The following is a 26,608-nucleotide window of genomic DNA, read 5'->3' on the forward strand; positions in this document are numbered from 1 at the left end:
CTAAGATTCAGTGGGAGTCTGTAATGAAAGACAAAATGGACTCTTCTATGAAGATTGAGACATGGGATTTATGCAAGTTGCCTATAGGTAAAATAGATTTATAGAATAAGTGGTTTTATAGATTAAAAGAAGATGATGGAGGTAAGAAAAGATCTAACGCCAGGTTAGTTGTAATAGGATTTGCATAGAAAAAGGGCATTGATTTTGATGAAATATTTTCTCATGTTGTTAAAATGACTTCTATTTGTACTGTTTGAAGTATTGTAGCTACTAAAGATTTGCATTTATAACAACTTGATGTTAAAATAGCCTTCCTTCATGGTGATTTGGATGAAGAGATCTATATGGCTTAGCCACAGGGATTTGCATTCAAAGGTAAGGAGAACTTAGTGTGCAAACTAAAGAAAAGTTTATATGGCTTGAAGCAAGCACCTCAAAAATGGTATATGAAATTTGATAGTTTTATGCATAAGCATGGATACAATAGGTGTCATTCAAATCATTGTGTTTATTTTAAGAGGTTGGATGATGATAACTACATTATTTTATGTTCATATGTTGATGATATGCTTGTAGTTGGGTCTAACATGGATCATATTAAGGGGCTGAAACACCAGTTAGCACATCCATTTGCTATGAAGGATTTGGGGACAAAAAAATAAATCCTTGGTATGAATATTTGCAGAGATAGGAAGCATAGAAAATTGACACTATCTCAAGCTGATTATGTTGAGAAGGTATTGCAACATTTCTCTATGGAGAATGCTAAATTTTTCATCACACCTTTACCTAGTCATTTGAAGTTGACTAAGGAGATGTGTCCCAAGATACAAGAAAAGGAGGATAGGATGTCCAAGGTACCCTATGCCTCAACTATAGGAAGCTTGATGTATGCTATGGTATATACAAGGCCAGATATTGCACATGTAGTGGAAGTCATTAGTAGGTATATGAGTCATCTAGGAATTGAGCATTGGAATGCAGTCAAATGGATTCTCTAATATTTGAGAGGAACATCCAATAAGTGTTTACACTTGGGGGGCTCTGCTACTGATTTATAGGGCTATTTTGACTCAGATTTGGCAAGGGATATTGATACCAAGTAGAGTACTATAGGTTATGTCTTTACTATTGGTGGGGCAGCCATGAGCTGGATTTCTAAGTTACAGATGATTAATCTTTTATCCACTATAGAGGCAGAGTATGTTGCTGCTACAGAGGTAGCTAAGGAGATGATATGGATTTTTTTTCTTCTTGGAAGAATTGGGACACCCTCAAAAGGATAATTATTTTTTTATAGATAGTCACAGTGTCATTCATCTTGCAAAGAATCCAACTTTGCATTCAAAGATAACACATGTAGTTGTGGTATCATTTCATTCCATCAGTTTTGGTGGATGGATAGTTAATGCTAGACAAGATACATACAGATGACAATCCAGCAGATATGTTTACAAAGGTAGTCACAAGGGAGAAGTTGAATTCCTCTTCAGCTTCAGTTGGTTTTCTACACTAAATATGAATGAAAGAATAGCAGAGTTTAGGATGGTTTGATCCAGTGGGAGCCTCATGTAGTAGTAGTATAGCTATAGGATCAGTCTCCAAGTGGGAGATTTTTTTTTAGTGCGAAGCTTGATCAATCCCCAAGTGGAAGATTGTTAGATTGTGGTGACTAATCAAGGAAGTACTATACATACTCCATAAAATCCTTGTCAGGGTTTGGCCCGAAAAAAAAAATTGGGCCCTATTTTATTAGGATTTTGAGCTGACATGTAATTATTAACTATAACCCTAAAGCGGTAAAAATATTTGTATAAAAGGGTTTAGGGTTAGGGATTGTTTCATAGTGGTTATGTGAAAATTGGTTCTTGTTGCAATATTGAGTTGTAAGGGATTACAGATTGTAATCAGGTTGTAATCACTAGATCATAATAATATTAGACTTGCTATTTTATGGACGTAGCCCAAGGATTGGGTGAACCACATTAAATCTTGGCATCTTGTGCTCTTTTTTTTGTGATCTATTATTTTTTGATATTATATATATTTGCATGTAATTGTTATTTATGTCCATGGTTTAATCCTAACAACGAATAGAGTCATAATTGAGAATGGAAATGCATGGTGGTCTGTTACAACTAAAGAAATTGTAAAGTTTCAATTATTCTTTGATTCTTTAAGACAAGATATTGTTGAAATTGACAAAGTTGTAGAATATGTTATGAAAAAGTAGCAAAATAGTCTACAATTTAATTGGCCAGATGACACACTTTTTGACAAGTGGATGGTAGAATTTTTTGGTGCAAAGAAGTTAGAACATGTTGAAATTGATGATGAATATTTGGAACAAGATGAAGTACAAATTATTGACACATCAATAAGAGAAGAAGAGGATAACAGTGAGCAACCAACTATAGTTTCAAGCATAAAAACCTAGACTAGTGACTTGGCAGAAGAGAAATCAGATATAGTTGTTGTCTTATTAGTTCATGATGATATACATGGAGAGCCTTGAGTGGAAGTAAGCCTAAAATAATGAATGCCATATATATCACAATCAATCCCATTGGCTACAACCTTTGAGGAGCTACAACAGTAATAAGGCCAATCATAAAATTGTTCACTCACAAAGAAATGCAACAAAGGGTGTAATAGAAAGTGGTCCCACTAAAGAATGTTATGATATAAAAATTTTCTTGTTGCACATTTTTTTGCCTTTTATGACAATAACATTGTAGATATTTTTCTATCTTAAGAATAGATGTCAGTTCCTCTAAGCCTAAAGCTTGTTGCATCTCATGCTATTTAAGTGAGATTCCAAGGTTAGAGGAAGGGTCTTAGTCATTTACAATTTTAGTCTTACTTAGTTTTGTTTGGTCCAATCTTGATACAAACTTTATGATGTATTTTCTCTATAATTGTCTGAGAATACATTGATGTTACAAGATCTTGATGTTGGCATTAAATCATGTTTTTTATTAGTGACAACACTTATTCAAATTTTTTATGGTTACCAAGTTCTTCATTCAATCTCTAGTGTTTGCTGAGCAATTCAGTGGTTACCAAGTTTCATTGTTCATACCGAGCATTGTAGTGGCTACCAAGTGAATATAGGCAATGTGAAGTCCAGTAGTTCAAAACAAGCAATTCAATTCTTACCAAGTAGTTAGTGATTATCGAGCTTTACAGTGTCTACTAATTCATCAGTTCTTGTGGTGAGAAGAAAGTGTTAACCAACTGATGGAATTAGTAGTGTTTACCAATTGCAAGCAAGGTAAACATGGTATTCAGTTTCTACCGAGTGACATTGTATCTACTGAGACTCCAATGTTCACCAAGTTCAAAGCTACATTGAGTGATTATTATGGATCGTGCCTCTACTTCTACCAAATACATGATGATGTTGAGTAATGTAGTAGACACCAAGTATCAGAAATTCACCAAGTCAACTTACAGAACTCGAGTTTCTACATTTGGGCCAACTCAGTAATATTGGTGTTATCTTGTGTTTTTGCCAACCTTATAATTATAAGAATTGGGTTGGTACATATGTAACATATTCTATCATACCCAAGTATGAATGAGGTAGTAATGTTTTGAGAAGAGTGAAAGTGAATATGATGTCAGCATGCAAATGTGAATTAGCAACAGAGTAAAGTGTATAGCAAGGTCAAATCAAGAGTAGTCAAGTTACATCTATCACAAAGAGGTGATCAATACTTCAAATATCTTAATCAAAAATAAAGTTGTAAGTCTGATCTACTGTTACATCCTAACAAGTGAATCAACTTCAAATCCTTTAACAGGGTAGACTTAATAGTCTTTTCTTAAATCTATTTACTGAGTGCATACTTCATTGTATGTTTGTAAAACCTCTAACAAGGTGGACCTAGTAGTCCTAATTGCTCCTAACAGGGTAGATCATCAAAAGTGATCATTGTAAGCCTTAATAGGCCAACTTTATACTATAGTATTGAAGTTTTGTAGGTAGCATCCCCACCCCTTTTTACTTTCTATTTGGAAGGTTTCTGGGTCACCAAATATTGTGTTCAAAGTGTTTTATGCTTTCAATTTCTTATGCATGTAGTAGATTAGATCTAGTGATGATTAATGGTTTATGATTTTAAGTGTTGAATTCTATTCAAAAATTTTGAGGTTACTGATTCACCCCTCCCCTCTTAGTAACCTAGCTAGTCTTGATTATTTCCAACACTTGATGCCTTGTCTTGAGTCATTTTGAGTTCTATTATAGTTTTTATACAATTTTCAAAGGAAATTACTATAAATATGAGTTTTTCCCATATCTGTTCTTCCTAAATCTTGTCTCCAATTCTATTATTTGGTTATCTTGAAATTGCATAGGCAAAGCTTGTTCAATTGAATGAAATTATGTTAAGTTGTATATCATTTCCACTATTTCTTTTAATTCAATGAATTAAGTAATTGCTTTAGTGAAGTTGATAGGATTTCCATGGTAGTAGGAAGGATGTGTATAATAATGATTTTAAGTGTGAATTGTTGATAATATTGATTGTAATGCAGTCAATTAGGTCTAGAAATTGGATAGACTTTGAATCCCAATGCATGAGGCACTAATCAATTAGTTCAGTCTACATATGAAGTAACCATGAATAAGCATCAAGCTTAAAATAAAAATCAATTTTACTTTAATGTTTGAAGTATATCAAAGTTGGTCAGCACTCTTTTACAATTAATTTGTGAGTTTTAGTTGGTTGTTATTGCCCAGAGTTACTTGTAAATCTAAGAAGAATTATGACCAATCTACTATAAGGGATGTGTATTGTTATAGAATTTCATTGAATGTGTGAAATATGTATGTACTATCATGTTGTAAATCTTTCATCCCTCAGGTGCACCCACTTTGATATTTCAGAGCCTAAAGAGTAGAAAATCTTTCTAATTTTGTTGAAGTTGGATCTAGATCTGAAGCATACATAACTGTTTATGGGAATTAGCTAATCCTTATGTTGTTGTGATCTTTTTTATCTTGGTATTAAGTATTTTATTGCTTAATATTGTAAAAACACCAACACCATCAATGCCAAGGGGGGAGATTGTTGACCCCACATGTATCTTTGGCATGAAGAATGAAAAAATCATTATGTTTTTTCATTGATGGCCAAAAGTATCTCATTGGAAAAATGTATGACAATTAGTTAGAGGAAGAAGAAGGAGAAGGAAGCCTATAGTTACTGGTCATGAGACACCCTACCACACCCATCTTGACATAGGAAGTTGGATGTGGACAATAGTTAACCCAAGTCATCAACGTGATAAGTCACTACTGAAGTGACAAAAGATATTAAAAAAATAGTGCAAGCAGGCAATGATGACAAGTTGCCATTGGTTGTCAAAAAGAGTGGAAAGGCTACAAGTCTAGAAATACTAATCCACAATTCAAAGTGTATACACTCAAACCCAATACTAAAAAATGAAAACTTCATCTAACCATCTAATAATTAGTCAAGGCAAAATACAGAAGGAAACATTGCAGTGTCTTAAAACAACATCGCAATAAATTGAAATAACATCACAATGAACTAAACAACCAAACTAAGTACGTGGTTTCTCCCAACCATAATAGCATCATTAGACCATCATGGGCCCTAGCCATCCCCTGCGCATAACATTCCAAACTACTGACCAGATCATTGGTGCTAACTTATGAAGACGTCACTACTACAATATGCTACAACATAAGCATAAGGAAATCTAACATGCTAGAAGTAGAGCATACGATAATCCTACAAATCAACTCATCATCTACATATACTAAACATCATAATAAGGAAATGCATCAATACTAACATAATCTAAACATGATATACAAGCATTCCAATGAAAGCATAAATCACAAGAAAGCATACTCTAGAACCCAAAGTACCAAGTGAAAACATCTAGAAAAGGTTGTACTAGGAGAGTAGATTATTTCTATATATCGATCCCTAGTAGTAGTATAGGTAGCTATGCCTGGAAACCACATGGAACCCATAGGCCCACTCCTATCATGTTGATGAAGAGTATAATGATCCAACCACAAACACACATAAAGAAAATTTCCATAGCTAAGATCCATGCTAGATAGTATGATGACTGAAACTAAGAACATAAACTATAGGTCCTGGTCAAACACTCAATGGACTACTGAGTAGGGGATGACATCATGGAGAGTCGCTTGGCATTGACAAGCCCAAGCTCAGATCTATGTGGACTCAACTTCCCAATAGAAGGCTCACACACTGGAGCATTATTTTATTATCTTAGATTTTAGTACCACCCAATATTTTATTTAGTTATCACTTACTTAAAGCTCCCTTTTCCAACCTATGGTGTCATGATTGCTAGGCTATGAGATAGAATCCCCCTCCATATGCTACTCTCCCCTACCCATTCTTATCCAATGATGAGTTCCTGTAGGCATGCAAATTCCCAACCCAGTCCCAATAATTAGAACTTTTGGAAGTACCATGGAAGATTGGGCCTTGCAAGTCCCCTAGCAATTCTATGTGCATATACTCGTGTGTGGTGCACCACCCTCATGAAAATCATAACATAAGGACTGGATGAGAACACAATGTAGAAAGTCACTCAACCAAAAATAGACTCAAGAGGAAGGATGTGACATGCATCCTAATACAACATAAAAGTAATAAAGGTCTGACCAATATCCAAACAGATGATCCAGATCCACAACCAAACTCATGCCAAGAAAACCTAAGAAAATAAGGTGGCACACAAAATGAGATAAAAACTCCAAAAATTAGAAAACTTCAAAATTAAAACCCATTTGACCTTTGGATACAAAAACCTAAAAATCTAATAATATTTGGGTTCATATACCATATGCAATAATGGCCAACATAATGATGCAAAACCCCAAACCTTCATCCCAAAAATAGGGAAAATTTTCATAGCTGACCAACCGAGTGGAACCAACAAACAAAAATAGAGGGGAACACTAGTTCTCAGCCTCTTAACAAATTACTACCAAAAATAGAAGTTGAAAAAAAGTAGAACGAGAAAGCCCTACCTGATAGCAAAAGAGGAAGAAACTGAAATCAGGCTGATAAAATAAATAACCCATCGATACTATCAAAAATGATGGCAAAGCAAGGTCTCCCTGAGCTGGATCCAACAAGACTAACATCAAAAAGATCCCACACTCACAGCTCTCAGAATGAGCAAAAAATCATTCCTTCAGAAAGAGGATTTTAGAAAAGCTCTACAATTTCTAAATTGCAAAATTGAAAAGTGAGAAAACAAATCCCTTTAAATAACTAATTTAACAATTTATTAAATTATACCTAAAAATCCATTTACATCACTCATGTTCACGTAAATCATAAAGAGACAAGAATGAAGTAAATAACCATAGCATAAAATCCATCACATGACATAATCAAAAAATATGTCCAAATACCAGATAATTAGATATCATCATAGACTTACTATCATCTCAAAATGCAATCAACCTTCAAATATGATAAACTGAACAACATAGCAGCAAAGCATCTATGGTACTGAAATCAAAGTATAACATCTGACCCTCATGTCATCTCAAGGTACATATAATAATATTATCAAGTATCTCTCAAATCAAAATAGATAAGGTGTAGACTGCAAACACAAGAGGCACTACATCCTCCCCTACTAGTATAGGCTTACTCCTAGAAGTCAAAAAATAGATAGGGTTACAATCCCCTGAATCGTGTAGCATCTTTCCAAGTTGCAGAAGTCTCATCACTCAGGTCCCATTAGACCCTTAACTACTTGATGTCCCAACCTTGCAAGTTCATCCTTCAGTGTTGTAGGATATGAATGGGCTCCAAATTAAGCTACCCATTTTCTACTTGCAAAGTATCTCAATCAAAAACATGGGTCACATTTGGAATATACTCCCTCAAAATAGAAACATGAAAGACATCGTGGCTGTGTGATAGGCTAGGTGGAAATGCTAGTTGATAAGCAATAGGACCAATCCTCTTGAGGATCTCAAATGGTTTGACAAAATGTAGCACCAATTTAGAGCCTTTCCCATAATGAATGGGGCTCTTCCTCAGACACACTCGCAAAAATACAATATCACCAATAGAAAAGTGATGACCCAACCTATGGGCATCTACATACTTATTTTGCCTATCCTAAGTAGTAACCAAATGCTCTCTAATGTGAACAACCTATTGCTCCATATCCTAAAGCATCTCTAGACCCAAATGAACGTTCTCCTCTAAATGATCCCAACTCAAAGGGGTACAACACAGTCTATAGTACAAGACCTGAAAAGGTCACATGCCAAGATAACTATGATACCCATTGTTGTATGCAAACTCAATAAGGTACAAATAGTCCTCCCACTTCACCTGCCTATCCATAACATACATGTGAAGCATATGCTCCAAAACCTTATTCACTCTCTCAATCTGACCATCGGTCTCTAGGTGATAAGCCAAACTAAAATTGAGCTATGCACCCAAAGCATGTTGGAGAGACATCCATAGTGTAGAATTAAATATTGGATCTCTATCCAAAATAATCTGACTAGGAATCTCATGCAAACAAACAATATCCTCCAAGAAAACATGCGCTACAAAAGAAGCTATATAGGATGCTCTCATAGGTGAAAAATGTGCGACCTTGGACAACTTGTCCACTATCACCATAATACAATCATGTCTTCATGATGACATAGGTAAACCTATGATAAAATCAATAGATATTGTATCCCACTTCTACTCTAGAATGGTATGTGGTTGCAAAAGACCCTTCAGATGCTGATGCTCTACCTTCACTCTCTAGCACTCAAGACATCTAGCAATAAAATAAAAAACATCATGTCTCATCCCTACCTATAAGTACAGATGTTTAAGATCCACATGCATCTTCTAAACACCAGGTTGTGTGGAATATGGTGCATGATGGGCTTCTGATAAAACTAAGGTATAAAGATCACCTAACACATGTGCATAGATACACCCCAAGTGTCGCAATATTCCATTAAACTCAAGAATATAACCTAAAAATATCCCCTCAAGGGTACATCTATACTTGATCTCTGCCCTCACCTCGTAATACCAAGTGTCACTAGGAAAAGACTCCAAGATACGGCCTCTTAAATCCACTCCCAATGACATTATTGATACCTCATGTCACGTCCTACTCAAGGCATCTGTGCTAAAATTCTCCTTCCCTCTAATATAATGAACATCAAAGTCATACTTACACAAGAACTCCATCCAATGGCATTGTCGTGCATTCAAGTTTGGCTAAGTAAAGATATATTGCAAGCTCTTATGATCACTATGCAACGCAAACCTATGTCCCAAAAGAAAATGTCTCCAACAAACAAGGGCATGCACTATGCCCGTGATTTTGAAATCATGAGTGGGGTAGTTAAACTCATGATCCTTGAGTTTCCTAGACTCATATGTTATCACTCAACCATCCTACATCAACACCACACCCATGCCTTCCAATGAAGCATCTCTACAAACCATTAAATCACCTATAAGATTAGGCACTACAAGGACTAGTGCAATAGTCAAACACTCCTTAAGAAAATTAAATGTTGTCTCACATTGGATTAACCAAACATAATTCTTCCCTTTCTACTGAAGAGAAGTGATGGGATGAGCTACTCATGAGAAATCCTTCATGAAGCAACAGTAGTAACCTACCAATCCCATGAAACTACAAACTTCTGAGACATTAGTGGGTACTGATCAATCCATGATAGCACAAATCTTCTCCAAATTCACTACAATTCCATCACTAATGATGATGTGTCCCAAATACTTCACCTTTGACTAGAAGAACCCACATTTACTCAAGTTACCATACAAATAATAGTCTCTCAAGCACTACAATACCTAACACAAATGGACTTCGTGCTCCTCCACAATCTTCGAATAGATCAATATGTCATCCAAGAATACAATGACATACTGATCGAGGTAAGTGTGAAATACACTGTTCATCAAAATCATAAACATTAATGGTGCATTTGGTTAACCTAAAGGGTACACATGTGAACTCATAATGCCTATACCGTGTTGAAACATTGTCAGATGAATTTCAGCCTCTTGGATGTAAAGCTAATGGTATCTCAACTTTAGATCAATCATTGAGAATACTGATGCTCCCTTCATCTGATCAAACAAGTCATCTATCCTCAGCAAAGGATAGAAGTTCTTCACTATCACCTTCTTCAACTATTATTAGTTAATGCACAACAGCAAAGAACCATCCTTCTTCTTCACAAAGATGATTGGTACACTCCATAAGGATACACTAAGACAAATATGGACCTTGGACAACAATTCCTCCAACTTGAATTTGAGCTCACTCAACTCTTGAGTAGTCATGTGGTAAGGAGCTCATGAAATTGGCTCTACTCCTAGTATAAGATCAATCTAAAAATCAATGTCATGCTATAGTAGCATACCTAGAATCTCATCAAGAAATACATCAGCATACTTACGAAGGAGTGAGTGATCATCAAGTGTCACTGTACAACTCTCAACTTCCTTGAGATCACTGACAAAAAAAAGAAACAACTAACAACCCTTCCACACACTCCACTTCAGCTGATTAGCTGAGATCATCTAAAGTGAGATTACTCTTGGGACTTCCAAAAGTTCCACTTACCCACTTGTGTCATCAACACACTGTACCATCTGATGATGGAAATTGATATTCACCTAGTGGGTAGCTAACCAATCCATGCCCAACACAATGTCATACGATCCCAAAGGTGGGATACAAAGATCCATTGTGGTGGTGAAGGTCCCCATATTCAAAATACAACCCTTGACCAATGAGTCCACAGCCACCTTGGAACCCATGGCTAACTCGACCTGCCACCTATCTACCTAATGCACTACCACTAGCCCACATCATTGAACAAGAGATGGTGATATAAAATAATTAGACACACTTGAGTCAAATAAAAATGAAGACAAAATACCATGAAACATACCTATAGCCTTAACTAACTTACCTTGATGATCTGCTTCACAGTTTTCAATCACTGCAAAGACTCAATGATACCTACCAACATCTCCTATAGTAAGCTCAAATCTAGTTGCACCCTTACTAGGTCCTGAAGATTGTTTAATGGAGTACTCAAAATATTTATGGCCAAGTTGGCCACAAGAATAATAGTTTCCTCCAAAGTTAGAACCTATTTTGTGACCACCCTAGGTAGCACTAGGATAAGGTGCACTACCCCTATTAGAATTCTACTAAACACTTTGAAGAGGATGATCCTATTGAGATTTTTATCCTCAATTCTAGTTATCTCCTTGCTTTCTTGAGGTTCTAGAAGACTACCCACCCTTGGTCCAAAATCATCGCTGATGACCATGATGTTTACCACTCTGAGAAGGTTTTGATTGGGCTTGGCCCTCTCCTAAGGACTAGGTAAACTATGCATCCTACCCTAAATTATTTGCACTTTGGTTATGAGAACTAGATTTTCTATTGAAACCTCTAGCTAGATTTTCCTCTGCAATACATGCCTTCTCAATAGTGAGAACAAGAGTCCTAGGTTTATGCATACGGACTTCTCCAATGAGGGCATCCTTAAGGCCTCAGATGAAATGATGAGCTAGGAGTAAATCATCATGGTTATAGGATGAGTTTTTCCTAAGCTCAAAGAACCAATTTCATACTGATCTACTATCACATTTCCTTTCTAGATTGCATGGAACTCATTAGCACAAACCTCTTTGAACTGAGGAGATAGGAATCTCTCTCATAACCTCTCCTCAAAGATATCCCAAGTGAGATCTACAACACTAATATGGAGTTTTTTCCCTTCAATATTTCACCATATGGATGTGTGGTCCCTCAACTACATAATCACACAACACGCCTTCAAATTGATTGCATATGGGTACATGGTGAAGTAGCACTCCATGTCTAATAACCATGTTTATGCCTTAAGCCCACCTCCCTTACCATCATACAATGGTAGTTTGGATTGATGAAGAGTCTTCATAATATCCAACCAAATGGAATCTTCACCATTGTGATCCCTGCCACCCTAACGATGCCCTTAGCCAACAGAAACATTCACATTCATGTTCCTCCTCTCTGTGCTCTAAATGATGGGAGTCCCACTGATGAGATCCCTCTTCCTAGTTATGATCCTATTGGCATTCCTCTACATGAGGGCCCAATCGAGAAAGAATCCACTAAAGCGTTGGCATCAATGCCCCTATTATATTGTGTTCATTATTACCCTATTCTCCCTCTCCTTCCTGATATCCCTCTTCCTGGTGTTCTTCTCCACAATTACCACTATGAGTACCACCCCAACCACTAGGTCTACACATAGGAGGCATCACTATGGGAACAACAAGACAATGTCAGAACAACTGTGTCATGAGCATAAGATTCAAAACCATGAACTAACAAGATATCAAAATAGCAACCATAATATAATAATACACAACAAAAAAACAAAATCATAGTGGAAGCATAACATACAGATCCCAATGTTGCAATATAGGCTCTGATACTAGATGTAATGCCCCACCCAGAGATCCTTGGAAACATGGATAAATATAAGCCAAGATAATAAAAAACTTAAACAAGTATGGATGCACCCTGCATACAACATATAAGGATCACAAAGGTCATAATGGAAGACTAACCAAGCATCCTAACACCAGTGGATCTCCAAATGCCACTATTGACCAAAATGATTGACAACATAATACCAATAATTGAATTCAAATCAAAACATTCCAAATTCAAAATGTAACACCAAAGGATTGAAGAAAAACTAAGAGGGTAGCCAAAACACTTCTCAAAAAGTCTAGGTCAAACTGAAAAAGTGCTTGTTGTCTGCCTGAACAAGTTTTTGCAAATACTAGGTGATACTTTAAAACAACCCTGTGCGATACTTTCCAATATCGCATGACCTTTCTCAAGAAGAGGGGTGACACTATCAGAGTTTAGGTGACACTCCTCAAAAGGGCGTGCGATACTTTACAAGTATCATACAACACTTCTTCAAAATAGGGTGCAATACTGGAAAGTATCACACAACATTTCTCCAATAGACGTGCAATATAATCAAGGATTGCATGACAGATCTCTATTGGGCGTGCAACACTTTATAGTATCACCCCATGTTGACACATGGTCACCCAGGAATACAAGAAAACTTCTAAGTAAAAACTAGAGAGTAAAATAGAGTTTAGAACCTCCACACTAGGGAGTACAAGATCCACAATTCAAGGCATACACACTCAAACACAATACTGAAAGATAGAAACTGCATCTAACCATCTAACAATCAATGAAGGGAAAGTACAGAAGGAAACAACATAGTGTACTAAAACAACATCATAATAAAGTAAAATAACATCGCAATGAATTGAACAACCAAACTAAGTACATAGTTCCTCCCAACCATAATAGCATCATAAGACCATCTTGGGCCCTAGCCAACCCCCGTGCATAACATCCCAAACTACCAACTAGATCATCAATGCTAACTTATGAGGACATCACTACTAAAATGTGCTACAACATAAGCATAAGGAATTTTAACATGCTAAAAGTAAAGCATAAGATAACCCTACAAATCAACTCATCATCTACATATGCTAAACATCATAATAAGGAAATTTATCAATACTAACATCATCCAAACATGATATACAAGCATTCCAATGAAATCATAAATCACAAGAAAGCATACTCTAGAACTCAAAGTACCAAGTGAAAACATCCAGCAACAGTCACACTGGGATAGTAGACTTTCTTTATACATAGTCCTCAATAGTGGTATAGGTAGCTACACCTCCCAACCACGTAGAACCCATAAGCCCACTCACGCCATGCTAATGGAGATAATGATCCAACCACAAACACACATAAAGGAAACATCCATGGCTAACACTCACAATAGACAATATGATGATCAAAACCAAGAACATAGACAATGTATAAACTAAAGGTCCTGGTCAAACACTCAATGGGATACTAAGTAGGGGCTGACATCATGGAGAGTCACTTGGCATTGACAAGCCAAAGCTCAAATCTATGTGGACTCAACTTCCCAATGGAAGGCTCACGCACTAAAGCATTATTTTATTATCTTAAATTTTATTACCACCCAGTGTTTTATTTAGTTATTACTTACTTAAAGCTCCCTCTACCAACCTATGGCACCATGATTTTTAGGTTGTGAGATAGAAGCCCACTCCATATGCTACCCTACCCTACCCATGCTCATCCAAGGATGAGTGACCATAAGCATACAAATTCCCAACCCAACCCCAATGATCATAACTTCCAAGAGTACCACAGAAGATTGGGCCTTGCAAGTCACCCAACAATTATACGCATACATACTATTATGTGGTGTACCACCCTCATGAAGATCATAACACAAGGACCAGATGAGAACATAATGTAGAAAGTCACTCAACTAAAAATAAACTCGAGAAGATAGATACGGCATGCATCCCAATGCAACATAAAAGTATAATAAAGCTTTGACTGACATCCAAATGGATGATCCAGGTCCATGACCAAACTCATGCTAAGAAAACCCAAGAAAATAGGGTAGCACATAAAAGGAGGTAAAATCCCCAAAAATTGGAAAACTTCAAAATTAAAACCCATTTGGCCTTTGGGTACAAAAATCCCAAAAATCCAATAGTATTTGGGTTCAAACATAGTATGCAAAAATGGCCAGCATAACGATACAAAACCCCAAACCCTCATCCCAAAAATAGGGAAAATATTCATAGCCAACCAACTGGGTAGAACAAGAAAAAGAAATGGAGGGGAACACTAGTTCTTAGCCTCCTAATAAACTACTACTAGAAATAGAAGCTTAAACAAAGTAAAAACAAGAAAACGGAAAAACCCTACCTGACAGCAAAAGGCACAAAAACTAAAATCAGGCTGATAAAATTAAAAACCCACAAATACTACCAAAAATAATGACAAAGAAAGGTCTCCTTGAGTTGGATCCAACGAGACTGACCTCACAAAGATCCCACACTCACAACTCTCAAAACAAGTAGAAAACCAATCCTTTAGAAAGAGGATTTCGAAAAAGCTCTCCAATTTCTAAATTGTAAAATTGAAAAGTGAGAAAACAAATCCCTTTTTCAATACTTATTCACTCTACAAGTGAATGGTCGATTAGGGAAAATAGCCAGTTGGACTAGCTAGACTCCAAATTGACCCAAACGAAAATAGGTTATTCCCCATAACAAAAATTCACCTAAGGTAAAGCTGCCAGAAATTAAATTCAATAAGATTTAAAGCCAAAAAACCCAAAATCATAGAAACATCCTTAATAACTTTTGCGACAATGCGAACCTCTAAATGCATAGACATGCTCACTGGTCAAATCACATAATGCAGATGAGTTTGGATTTAATAATCACCCAAAGGTTTTAATTTACAACAATTAAAATAAGGATACGTTGACCATACAAGGACGACATTGGTAAAATATGAATAGTTGAATCACTAACTCCATGTGCCACTGTCAGGGATATAATTCATGTACACTAGAACACATGATCAAGTGCAATTTCATATAATAATAGATCCAAAGAAATAAATGAATTAAATAACTAATTTAACCATTTATTAAATTATACCTAAAAATTCATTTACATCACTCACGTTTGCATAAAGCATAAAGAGAGAAGAATGAAGTAAATAACCATAGCATAAAGTCCATCACATGATAAAATCAAAAAATATGTCCAAATACAAGATAATCAGATATCATCATAGACCTACTGTCATCTCAAAATGGCATCAACATGCAAACATGATAACCTGAACAGCATAGCAATAAAGCATCTATGGTATTGAAATCAAAGTATAAAATCTAACCCTTAGCTTATCTCAAGGTACATATTATAAGAGTATCAAGTATCTCTTGAATCAAAATAGACAAAGTACAAATTGCAAAGATGAGAGGCACTATAGAAGGTACTATATCCCTCTAGGATTTAGCTTTTGTCTAGGGATTTTTTATCATAGTTGGTTGGAGAAGTCAGGTTTTCTTGTTCTCACTTAGGTTGTTCCTGTTGATATTTCCCCCCCAAATAGTAGGCCCTCAAAAGATAACAAATCTCACTAACAAATTGGACACAAAGTGTATCCACACAAGGAGGTTAAAATTTATGATTTCCCTCATAGGGAAAAGAGAATACTCTCCTATACCAATTGTATCTCCCAAAAACATCAAGCAAGTTAATTAAAGTCACTAAAGAGTGACCTCTCCACTCCTTTCAATGATCCACTAATGGGTCAAGATTTATGATTTACTTTAAGAGGCAAAGAGCATATTCTTCTACCATCAATGAAGCCCTGCTCATGAGCTATTAATTGCCTATGGAAATAAAATCTAATGCAAGCAAGCACAATATAATCAAATGAAAACAAATGAAATATTTTTACTTTTTCTTAAGGAATCCCTACAAAACCACAACTTATGTCCCTTTATGATGCAATCTCCTTTAGCAAGAAAGTTCCTACAAAAACACAAGTTAGAGAATCAAAAAATATGCAAATAAAAGAAAAACCCTACAAAACCACTTGTTAGGAGATGTTGGGAAAGATGGAAAATCGAAATACAAGCTAACTAAGCTAAAAAGCTCAAAGTTTGCAAGAAACTAAATCTAGACGACACTTTGTAGACTGATAGGAGATCATACGATACACCTCTAAGAGTCCAGATGACACTTAAGGTCCAAACAATAGAGTATGCCAACTGAGATGATATTCTACTAGAAGGGGAATGATATTTCATGGTAAACCCAAGTGATAGTCCATAAACTAGTAACAATTGCTTGCCAGTTATGTGAAATGTCATCTCCAGCTAGTATTCTAAAGTGTCATATGGTATTCATATAGTATTAGAATAAAATAAAATATCATAAAAAGAAGAAATTGAGCTAAACCCTAGATTATAGCCCCACAATAAGTTCCAAAAATGTGACATTCTTCTCTAAGACATTCTATCCAAGGAATCCAATGAGTTAGGAACATTGAATTGAAACTTAGAGCTTCCTATCTATGACATAAAGGAAAACTAAGAAAATAACACTAATGAGTATGGATCTCAAATGAACCTCAATAGGAGACCCTTGTAAGGTGCAGCATAGAATAGTAGATTCAAAGATAACAACAATGCTAGTATCCAAGAATCAAATGAGAGTATGCAAGTTCAAATGAAGTTAGAACAAGGATGCAAGCTAGTCTAAGATACAATCAAAAAAATTAAAGTTAATCGAAAAAGATGATCAAGATTACCATACCTCTTGTTTAAGCTATGTGAGCTAAGATAAATGCAATAAAGGAAGCTAACCTAGTGTCCAGGTAGACAAAATTGAAAGTAAACTAGTATGAGTGCAAGAATGTGCTCAAATAATCAAGAATGCAAGTGAAAAGTGAAGCAACATTGCGATATCATGAACTCCAAAGATGAAGAGAGTGGGGAGAGAACCTCCTTTTAAATAAAAATGGATGGTAGGAGATTTAGATTAAAAATATACAATGGAGAAATATTCTCATTTGACTTTGACGCACAAGATTTTCAAGAGGAAAAATTAAGGGATAAGAGGAAAAATATGTGTGAAGGGGAATAAGAGGAAAAAGAGATACCATTGCCTTGAATAATGTGTATTCAAGTGTAGACAAAAGCCCTTTTATTTTATTTATAAATTAGGAAAATTATCTTTCATGTGCACACATAGGATAAAGGGGATTTCTTTAATTAAAAGGGGACGTCTCTTCTAATTATATAAAGACTTAGAATAAGGTGGTCAAACCATAGGTTATAATCAAATAAATAATAAAATGATGATTTGATCAAAGATAAGTGATAAATAAATAAATATGAAAGATCAATTAAGCATAAGGATTAGTCTACCATAAAGATAAAAATGCTAACAAAAGGGCTTATAGTTTAATAGACCAATTTTGGGTAATTACACATACCTTTGTGTAGATGAGAGAAAAGCTAGGGGTTTTTACCCCTCCTAATTAGATCTAAAATGAATTAATTATCATTATTCCAAGGAAATGTATAGGTATATCCTTTCTTCTTGAATTGATGTAATGAAGTTTCTCCTTATGTGAAGTGGTGTTTAGTGATTTTTGAGTTTGAAGATTAAAGTCTTGTGAATTAGTGCATGATGTTGAGGTATATGATCAATTTTTATGCATTGTTGAAGTGATTGTAAATATGTGTCATTTTCATTGATGAAAAATGGAGAAATAATTCATGTGAAAATAATAACTAAAATTAATATACATATTAGGGAGGAGAAATCTATCTGGTGGAGAGAAAAGTATTATACAAAAAGGGAGTGGTTATTATTGGAGAGGGGGGATTTTTTGAGAGCTTTGAAAGATAATATCTTGTCAATTTGATTTGATTACATTGATTTGGCTTTTCACATTCATGTTTCCATTAATGCCAAGGGGGGATATTATTGAGAAAATGTGTTCCTTTACATATTTGAGAGATATGTTTTCATTAATGTCAACATATTTCTTTGTCCAGACATTTTTGTAAAAATAGGTTACAAGAATTTGTAGTGGAAAGAATGGTTTATTATACCTATAGTAATGAAGATAATTTTTTGTGTAGGTACAAATGAGTTATAGGTTGTTTGTATATGACATAGGTGAAATTGGTAAGGATCATAGAAATATTTGAGAAAGTTACAAGTGATTTATTGGAGATTGGTATTTTGATGTACAAGTAGTATTTAGGAAAAGCAAAGTATCAGCATTTGGATCAGTGAGGATTGGTATGAGTGATTTAGAAGATGTTAAGGTTGTGGCATATTAAGAATTATTTTTTACATCATTTTCATGGTTGGTTCGTGCAAATGAGAAAAGACAATAAGGTTCCTAAGGTGACAGATTTGATGCTTTTTTGGAAGGACAAATATTGTGGTTGACCTGAGGTGTAGCATGTTGTAATTGATTGTGGTGTGCCCTTGGATTATTTGGTGTGTTGAATAAATTCATTATGGATCATTATATGTTGTATCCAACATACAATTGATCAATTTATAATATGAGTTGTAATTAATAAGTAATTTATAAAGATATGTTTTTCAAGGACAACTTTATTTATCTCTACAAGGTTGATGAAGTGTATAAAGGAATAAAAGATTGTGTGAGTGACAAAGCTGTGTGGTGTGGATGTGGGTGTGAGCCATGTCTTAGCAATCTTGGGAAGAGGTATGAGTGGAATCTAATTATCTTCAATGAAATTGAAGAGACTTGAGGAAGATGTTATCAAGAAGTTCATGAATTATAGATTCTTGTCCATTTATGTCATGTAGCATGAGCCTTGGTTTTTAATTGAGTGGTGAGCTCTAGGAAATATTCTTGAATGCAAGTTATTTCCCATTTATAATAAGTTATACTTTTAACAAATTATAGAATATTGTGGGTATTATCCTCACTATGTCTTTCCCTAATATAATTTTCAATTAAAAATATTTATGTTATGTGTTCATGTGAAGTTCTAGATTCATCTTCTCACACTTAATATTATGATCTAATGTTTAAAGGTTTAAATTTGATAATCAATTAGATTTTATGAGCTAAGGACACAATTTATTTATCCCCCCTCTTAATTGTGTGGGGTTTATATTATACTAACAACCTCATGATTTGCCTGACCAAATCTAATATCCAACCTGTAAATTCTTTGGTCTATTCTTTCACACTAAGATCTTTTTTATTTAGGTTTTGTAACTTTATAAACAAATTAACTTGATAGTTTGCAATTGAGAAAACATTAATCTATTCACCATTGTATCATATGACTTAGTTTTCTCTATGATCCTCTTTTTATTAATCTGCAAATAATCCGACCATAAGGATTCATGGCCTCTCAAGTTGTTGCAAGCATAATTAACCTTCTTATCTTCCCTATGTCTTCAAACTCAAAGTATTTTTCCATATTTTTTATTCCAATCAAGAAATTCGTCTACATTTAACTTGTCATCATAATCAGGTGGATTGAAATGGGGTTTTATATTCACTTTATTTATGGATTTTACGAGTCTTTAGTCTCTATTTTCAATCTTGAATCTTCTTTAACTTCTTCATCCTCAGTGTGTCTACCTCTTCTCTAGGAAGCTTCATCAACTTCTAACCTAGATGAAATTTGTATTAACATATCCATCATTGTTACAAATCTATATTTCTTCTTCCTTGAACCATCTTTTCACAAGTCTTCATTAATTTTAACTAAGGTCCTCACTCTTCCACCCCATAACAATCAATCTAGGGCTTTGTTATTACAAGTGTGGTTTTTTTTGCACCAAAAGATAGATCTATTAATGCCTAATACAAGAACTAGACTTGTAGAATCCATAGGTTATCGTTATTCCTTTTCCATAAATTATGTGGGAGAGTTGATAATTTTTCCAACAATCGCCCCCTTAAGGTTACCTGAGGGGATTCAAACTTGTGACCAAGCTCTGATACCACTTGTTACCAGTGTGGCTTTCATTGCACCAAAAGATCAACATGTTAATGCTCAATACAACTAGTATACTTATATAATCCACATAATTTTTTTGGTCCCTTATCATGATTATTAAGGGGGTGTTGACCATTTTTTCCAATATTTGTAACAACTAGAATTAAGATTCGCCATCCACAATGAATGAAACTTTCTTGGATATCACATAGTGTAGTCAAGAATAGGGGGAGATTGAAAGATCTATCCAATCCTTGCAAAAATAGTACACAAAGAAAACATTAAACGATGATTAAGCGACAAGTAAATTCAACATTCCTATTATGGACATATTCAAGTATAATGGATTTTCAACATGCAATATTAAATTTATTGTGTACAGGATTGATTATACAATGATTTATTTTGCTTCAAGCTTTAGACAGCCAATAGTATCCTTCAATACTTCTATGGCTTGAGACTAGGAACAAATACAAAAATGTATACAATTACATGGGCTATAAGTTAGCCTCAAAAGGATTACTTTCCCCAAGATCACAAAAATGTATTACAAATATACATCAGGTCCCAAATCATATTAATATCCTACAATTTAATGAAATTAGAACAATGATGCAAGAGATATGCAATTCAAAGACCCAAATACATTGAGGTGTATTTCATAAATATTTATGATGGAGCAATAACTTTGAAAGATCGGAAAGAATAAACTACAACAAATTGTGTAGAAGAAATAGGTCCCACCAAGAATCTATAACATATCATCTGAAACATACTAGGTCGAGGAGTTAATCTAGACTTGGGTTCAGCACAAATTGATGAATACTCCATAAGAAGTGTGTTAGCTAAAGACCAAAACTGAAGGTTCACTTAAAGAAAACTCAAAGATTCTATAGACTAGAAAGAAAAAAAGAAAAAACATATATTTTTGGTTGATGCAAGATTACTAAGAACCCAACACGTACCTACATTAGAATCTCCTTTCGTGATTTATTTTTATATTTCTTTTCCAGACCTATAGCTCTCATTTTATGTTAATCATTATCAAGCTCCATAGTCCTACCAAATCAAACCAATTCAATTTAATGAGGGGTGTATCTTTCCAAACCACCTTGTATTCAACTCTTACCTTCATTGGCTTAAAGTGGATCAAGTGTTGAACCCCTAATTAAAGTAGAAAATGACTAAGTTTCATCTCTAGTTTGTGTGATTAGACTCATCGTCCAAATCTAACCATTTTACAATCTATATATGTAATAACAATATTAGTTTTATATCTACTTAATATATTATATATACATGTGCACATATACATATATACATACATGCATGCATATGGATAGACATGTTTGTTTCCATACATACATAGGTGAGATCAAATATTATTTAAATTATAAATTTAATATTTACATTTAAAAGGAAAAAATACTAACTAGAATCCAGTTCTTTGTATCTTAAGAATAGATTTACATCTTGGCTAGCATAGGTTCATCTTAGGTTTGAATTAACTTTTTATCTAAAAGGACACAAGATTCATTAACTAATTTTTTAGCCACGAAAAAATATGACTTGAACCTAAATGTGTCTATGAAAAGGCTCAAATGATGTTAATCACATGTTCATCTTATTTATATCACTCTCCCAAATTAAAATAGTCCTCTCTATTATGGAAGGTAGAGTACATCATCATGTAACTAGTTATCAACCACACCAACAATTATCCATTACATAAAGATGATCACATATAATGAAATAAAAATAGTATCCATACATCACTAAACATTAAAAATAACATTAGATATCCATTTTCTCATTTCCAATACATCTGATTGAGGTAAACTAAAATCTCACATGCATATTTACTACATATTAACATGGAAGTTAAAAAAATTTCAATGACATAAAATAGGGTGAAACAAAAACTCTTTTAGTATTTCCCTTTTAATGCAGCACCGAGGGAGCATGAATGGTGCTTGGTAAAATCCACAATATCTAGAAAACCACATTGACCAATCGGCTTCATTACTTATGTTGGCATTTTGTAGCCGGTGTCCCGTGTCAACTTCATTGCATAAACAAAGGCATCAGTAACTCTTTAGAAGTGAAGGAACACCTCAACACCCTAATTATCAAGATTTTAAAAGACTAGGTGTAGGGTCTTAACTTCCTTGAATTGTAGTTGAGCATAGATCTTGTTCATCCCTTGCCCATCACTTCCAAGTACCAAGCCATGAAGAAATTATTTGGTTCTTGTACATTATTTAGTTGTCCATGGATGCAATCAAAAACAATCTTTTAATGGCCAATATGTTTTCCACACCAAGTCAAATCATGATATTGCTATCAGAATTTAATTGTATAGCTTTTGATTCAAACTCATTGATCCTGATAGCAATATCATTAGTCAATATGCTATGTTCTTAGTCTTTGAGGATGATATAGATGGAATAGAGCATCCAATTGCGATAAATCATAACTTGTGGATTCCTCCTTTCTTAAGGTCCTATTTGGCATAGTAGTTAGATTCTCTATTTTAGGCCTGAATTCAACCTGTGAATCTTATTTTTACCTTGGCAATCGACTTCTTTTACTCCATAATCCAATTCTTAATTAGATGCCTCTTATCCTTATCGACATGTTTTGTTGCATACTCGACATGGGCTTCACTCTTTGAAACCTAGATAACAGAGTCATATGGAGGTATATCAAATGACTATGACACCAGCTTGGGGTAAGATAAACTATTAGATTCTTTATAGCGTCTACACATTTTGCAGAATCCTTTTTTTAAATGTTGAGCCAATTTTTTGATTAGTTTAGGGCTTAAATATCAGTTGATATCTTGTAGTAGTTTTATCTCCAAAAACCTCATTATTTGACGCAGTGCAGGGCCAGAGAATCCCTAAAGGAGATGTCCTAGCCCCCAGCAATAAAACCACACAGCAGAAACATAACAGCAAGAAGCAATAATGCAAGATTTGATACCAAATCACAAGTCTATATTCATATAATAATTTTTTACATGCAATATGCCCAACTGTAAGGCATTTTGGGATAGGGCCAAATACAACAACAATTACAATAATAGTTCTACAAGATCCCTCAAAATCCAACTTCAACACTAATCCTAGCTAGTCTAGATCTCTAACACAACAACAATCTAGTAGAAACCTTCAAGATCTCAACTTATGCTTGCAAGCCACCAAGAAACCTCCTTATTTCTAAACTGCAGCCACTAGCTCTTCTCACAAACTCACAATTCCACCACAATCCTGTTGTAAATTGCCTCACCTTTGGCACTATGTCCATACATTCAGGAAAATTTGCCCTTCAGCTACTCTCCAAAATCACTAATCCCAAATTGCTTTCCCCTAAATTGCTTATCAAACTCTAAGCCTAAACACCCTATTTATACTTGCCAAAATGGCTTACAAAACATTCTAGAATATTACAAAAAAAAAAAAAAGGTTGACCCAACAATGATCTACACACATTCCAAGACAAGATCTTGTCATAAATGTCAAGATCAAAATAAATCTCACAAGTCAGCTTGCACCAAAAATGTAGAAAACACATCCAAAATACTAACACTTGGCATCAAAAGGAAAACTTGGCACATGAAGAACCACTCAGCACATGAAGTGTCACTAGGCACATGAAGAGTCACTCAGCACACACTGCAGAGCAAGATGGGATAAGATGCTAACATAAGTGTTAACACAACATAGGATAACCTCATCTCAGCTTAAACTACAAAATTACTGGCACTCGACAATTGTTGTAACTCGGCAATAACCAACAGAATCAGTGAGATGATGCGATGGCTGAGATGCACCTGCATTATTATCCATAGCTTTTAAGTCTATCTACCCTATGTTTGTATCTGTCCATAATCAACTCGACTTTAGACTGATTCTTGGAAACTATGGGCATGTCATAGTACATGTACTTATTGAAAATAGTGCTTTATCAATTTCATTGGCCTTGTCTTACCTCTGAACAATTTCAAGAGTTATTTTTGCTATTGCATCTTCCTCTCAAAATAATACGATACTTGTAGGGTTATAAAACATGTTTATAAATTCAAAGTAAGAAATTAAAACTATTTATTAAATCAAATTCTATCTCTTGAAGGAGATTTTGAATTTTCAAGTTTCAAGAAGACAAAGGGTTCAGGGATCAAGATCTAGAGTAGCCAAGGTTTCAATAATTTATCAAAAGATTTGATCAAAATCTAAACAACTGTAGAGATTCCTTTTATAGACTTAGAACACTTGGGAATGTTTAAAAAATTCCAAATCGTAAGGACTCCTTTGTAAGTGCTTAGTTGTAAGTTTGTGTAGTAGGTATTTAGGAAGTTCAAGGTTATTAGGATAAATTTGTGTGACTTCTAAAGACTCAAATTCATAAAGTACAAACTTCATGGCTTCAAAAATACTAGTTTGAGGTTTGAGGAGTTCTAAGAAGATTTATTGGGACCCAAAACTCTAGAGGGATAAAACTTAGAACTGTTTAGTGTTGACTTCAAAGGCTTCTAGTGACTCCATGGATATCCTCCTTTATCTAAAGTCCCAAGGAAATTGTGAAAATTCAACAATTAGTTGTCTTAAGAGCATGATCTAAGTATAATGGTGGTCATGAGATATTACGGTATCTAAAGTCCCACGGGTAAGATTTAATGCACAAAATTATTCTTAAATTCAAATGTAAATTGAGGTTTGTGCATGGTTTGAGAATATTTTAGGATTGTGGGATTTTGAATTCTCCTATGGTACATTTGAAAAAAGATTTCTTAAGATTAAATTGAATAAAAAGATTCAGAGGTTCAATTTATTACTAATCTAAAAGAGGGAAAAATAAATATAAACCCTACACTACTTCGAAAGTGAGGAAAATAAAAATTAAAAAAGGAAATGTCAAAAAAACAAAGAAAAATACATAAAATAAGAAAATTGACTAGAGGAAGCAAGTAAAGAACTTATTTCCTTCCATGAACTCAAGACATTAATGGAAATCACAAAAAAAATAGTGAACATGCATGATAGAAACAAGGATGACAAGTGAAATTAGATAGTGTGTGAAACATAAGTCTTTAATCATGAGAAATGGTAGGTTTGATTCTCTAGTTGCTTTTTAGAGCTCACAAAATAACTTTTAAAAATGTAATATAGTCAAAAATGAACATCTAATTGCTTGAATATCATTTTTTGGATTGGGAATATATATGTGGTGGTTGAGTTCAATGACTTGACACTCTTTCAAATCCTAAATTTTTTTTAAAACAAAGGTATCAAGAGTGGGAATTCAATGTAGAGACTTGAGGACTAGGTCCTAAGGTCCATGTGGGTTTTGGGATTATGCAGGCACAAACAAGCAAAGAAAGAAAAATAAAACTTGAAAAAGAGAAAGGAAATAATAAATTGAGAAAGTTGAGATTGCAAGGATCTTATGACCAAGTCCCAATATACCTACAACACCTTAAATCCTAAAAACACAAAATACAAAAACAAATAATTATAACAAAGATGGGAGGAGGAACAAGTGAAACACAAGAAACAAAAGATAGAATAATATAGGGAGGTCCTATTTTGACCAGAAAAATGAGGAGGATCAACATATCATGTTCATTTTCTATTAGAGTTCGTTTGGTTAGTGGAATTATAGAAATCAAGATTTCTACAAATCTTGAATTAGCCAAATCAAGAATTTACAAATCTTCAAACGATTTTTGGAATCTTGATGGTTCCATTTGTTTAAAGTGGAAGATGACTGTGAAGATCATTTTTCCTTCAGAACATAAAATTGAAGGTGAAATCCTACAAACTTAGAAATTATGAGGTGTCATCATTAAAGCCTCGGATGGAAGCTTATTTCTATTGTTCTACCATATCGTGTCTTCCCTACCATGAAGTTTGGAAGTTTACACACATGTCCACTAAATTTGGAAGATGTTGTTGTCTACTCAGAATAATTTAGATTGTCATTTCCCTTTTTTCAAAGGTTGAAAGCAAAAAAAATTCTCACAAATTTTTACTACATTGCATTCCAAATAATTCTAAGATCTCTATAAATGGAGGCACTTATAAT

The sequence above is a fragment of the Cupressus sempervirens genome, chromosome 4 (assembly GCF_028749045.1).
Source record: "Cupressus sempervirens isolate cs-2001-9-10 chromosome 4, ASM2874904v1, whole genome shotgun sequence".
Classification (NCBI taxonomy): Eukaryota; Viridiplantae; Streptophyta; class Pinopsida; order Cupressales; family Cupressaceae; genus Cupressus; species Cupressus sempervirens.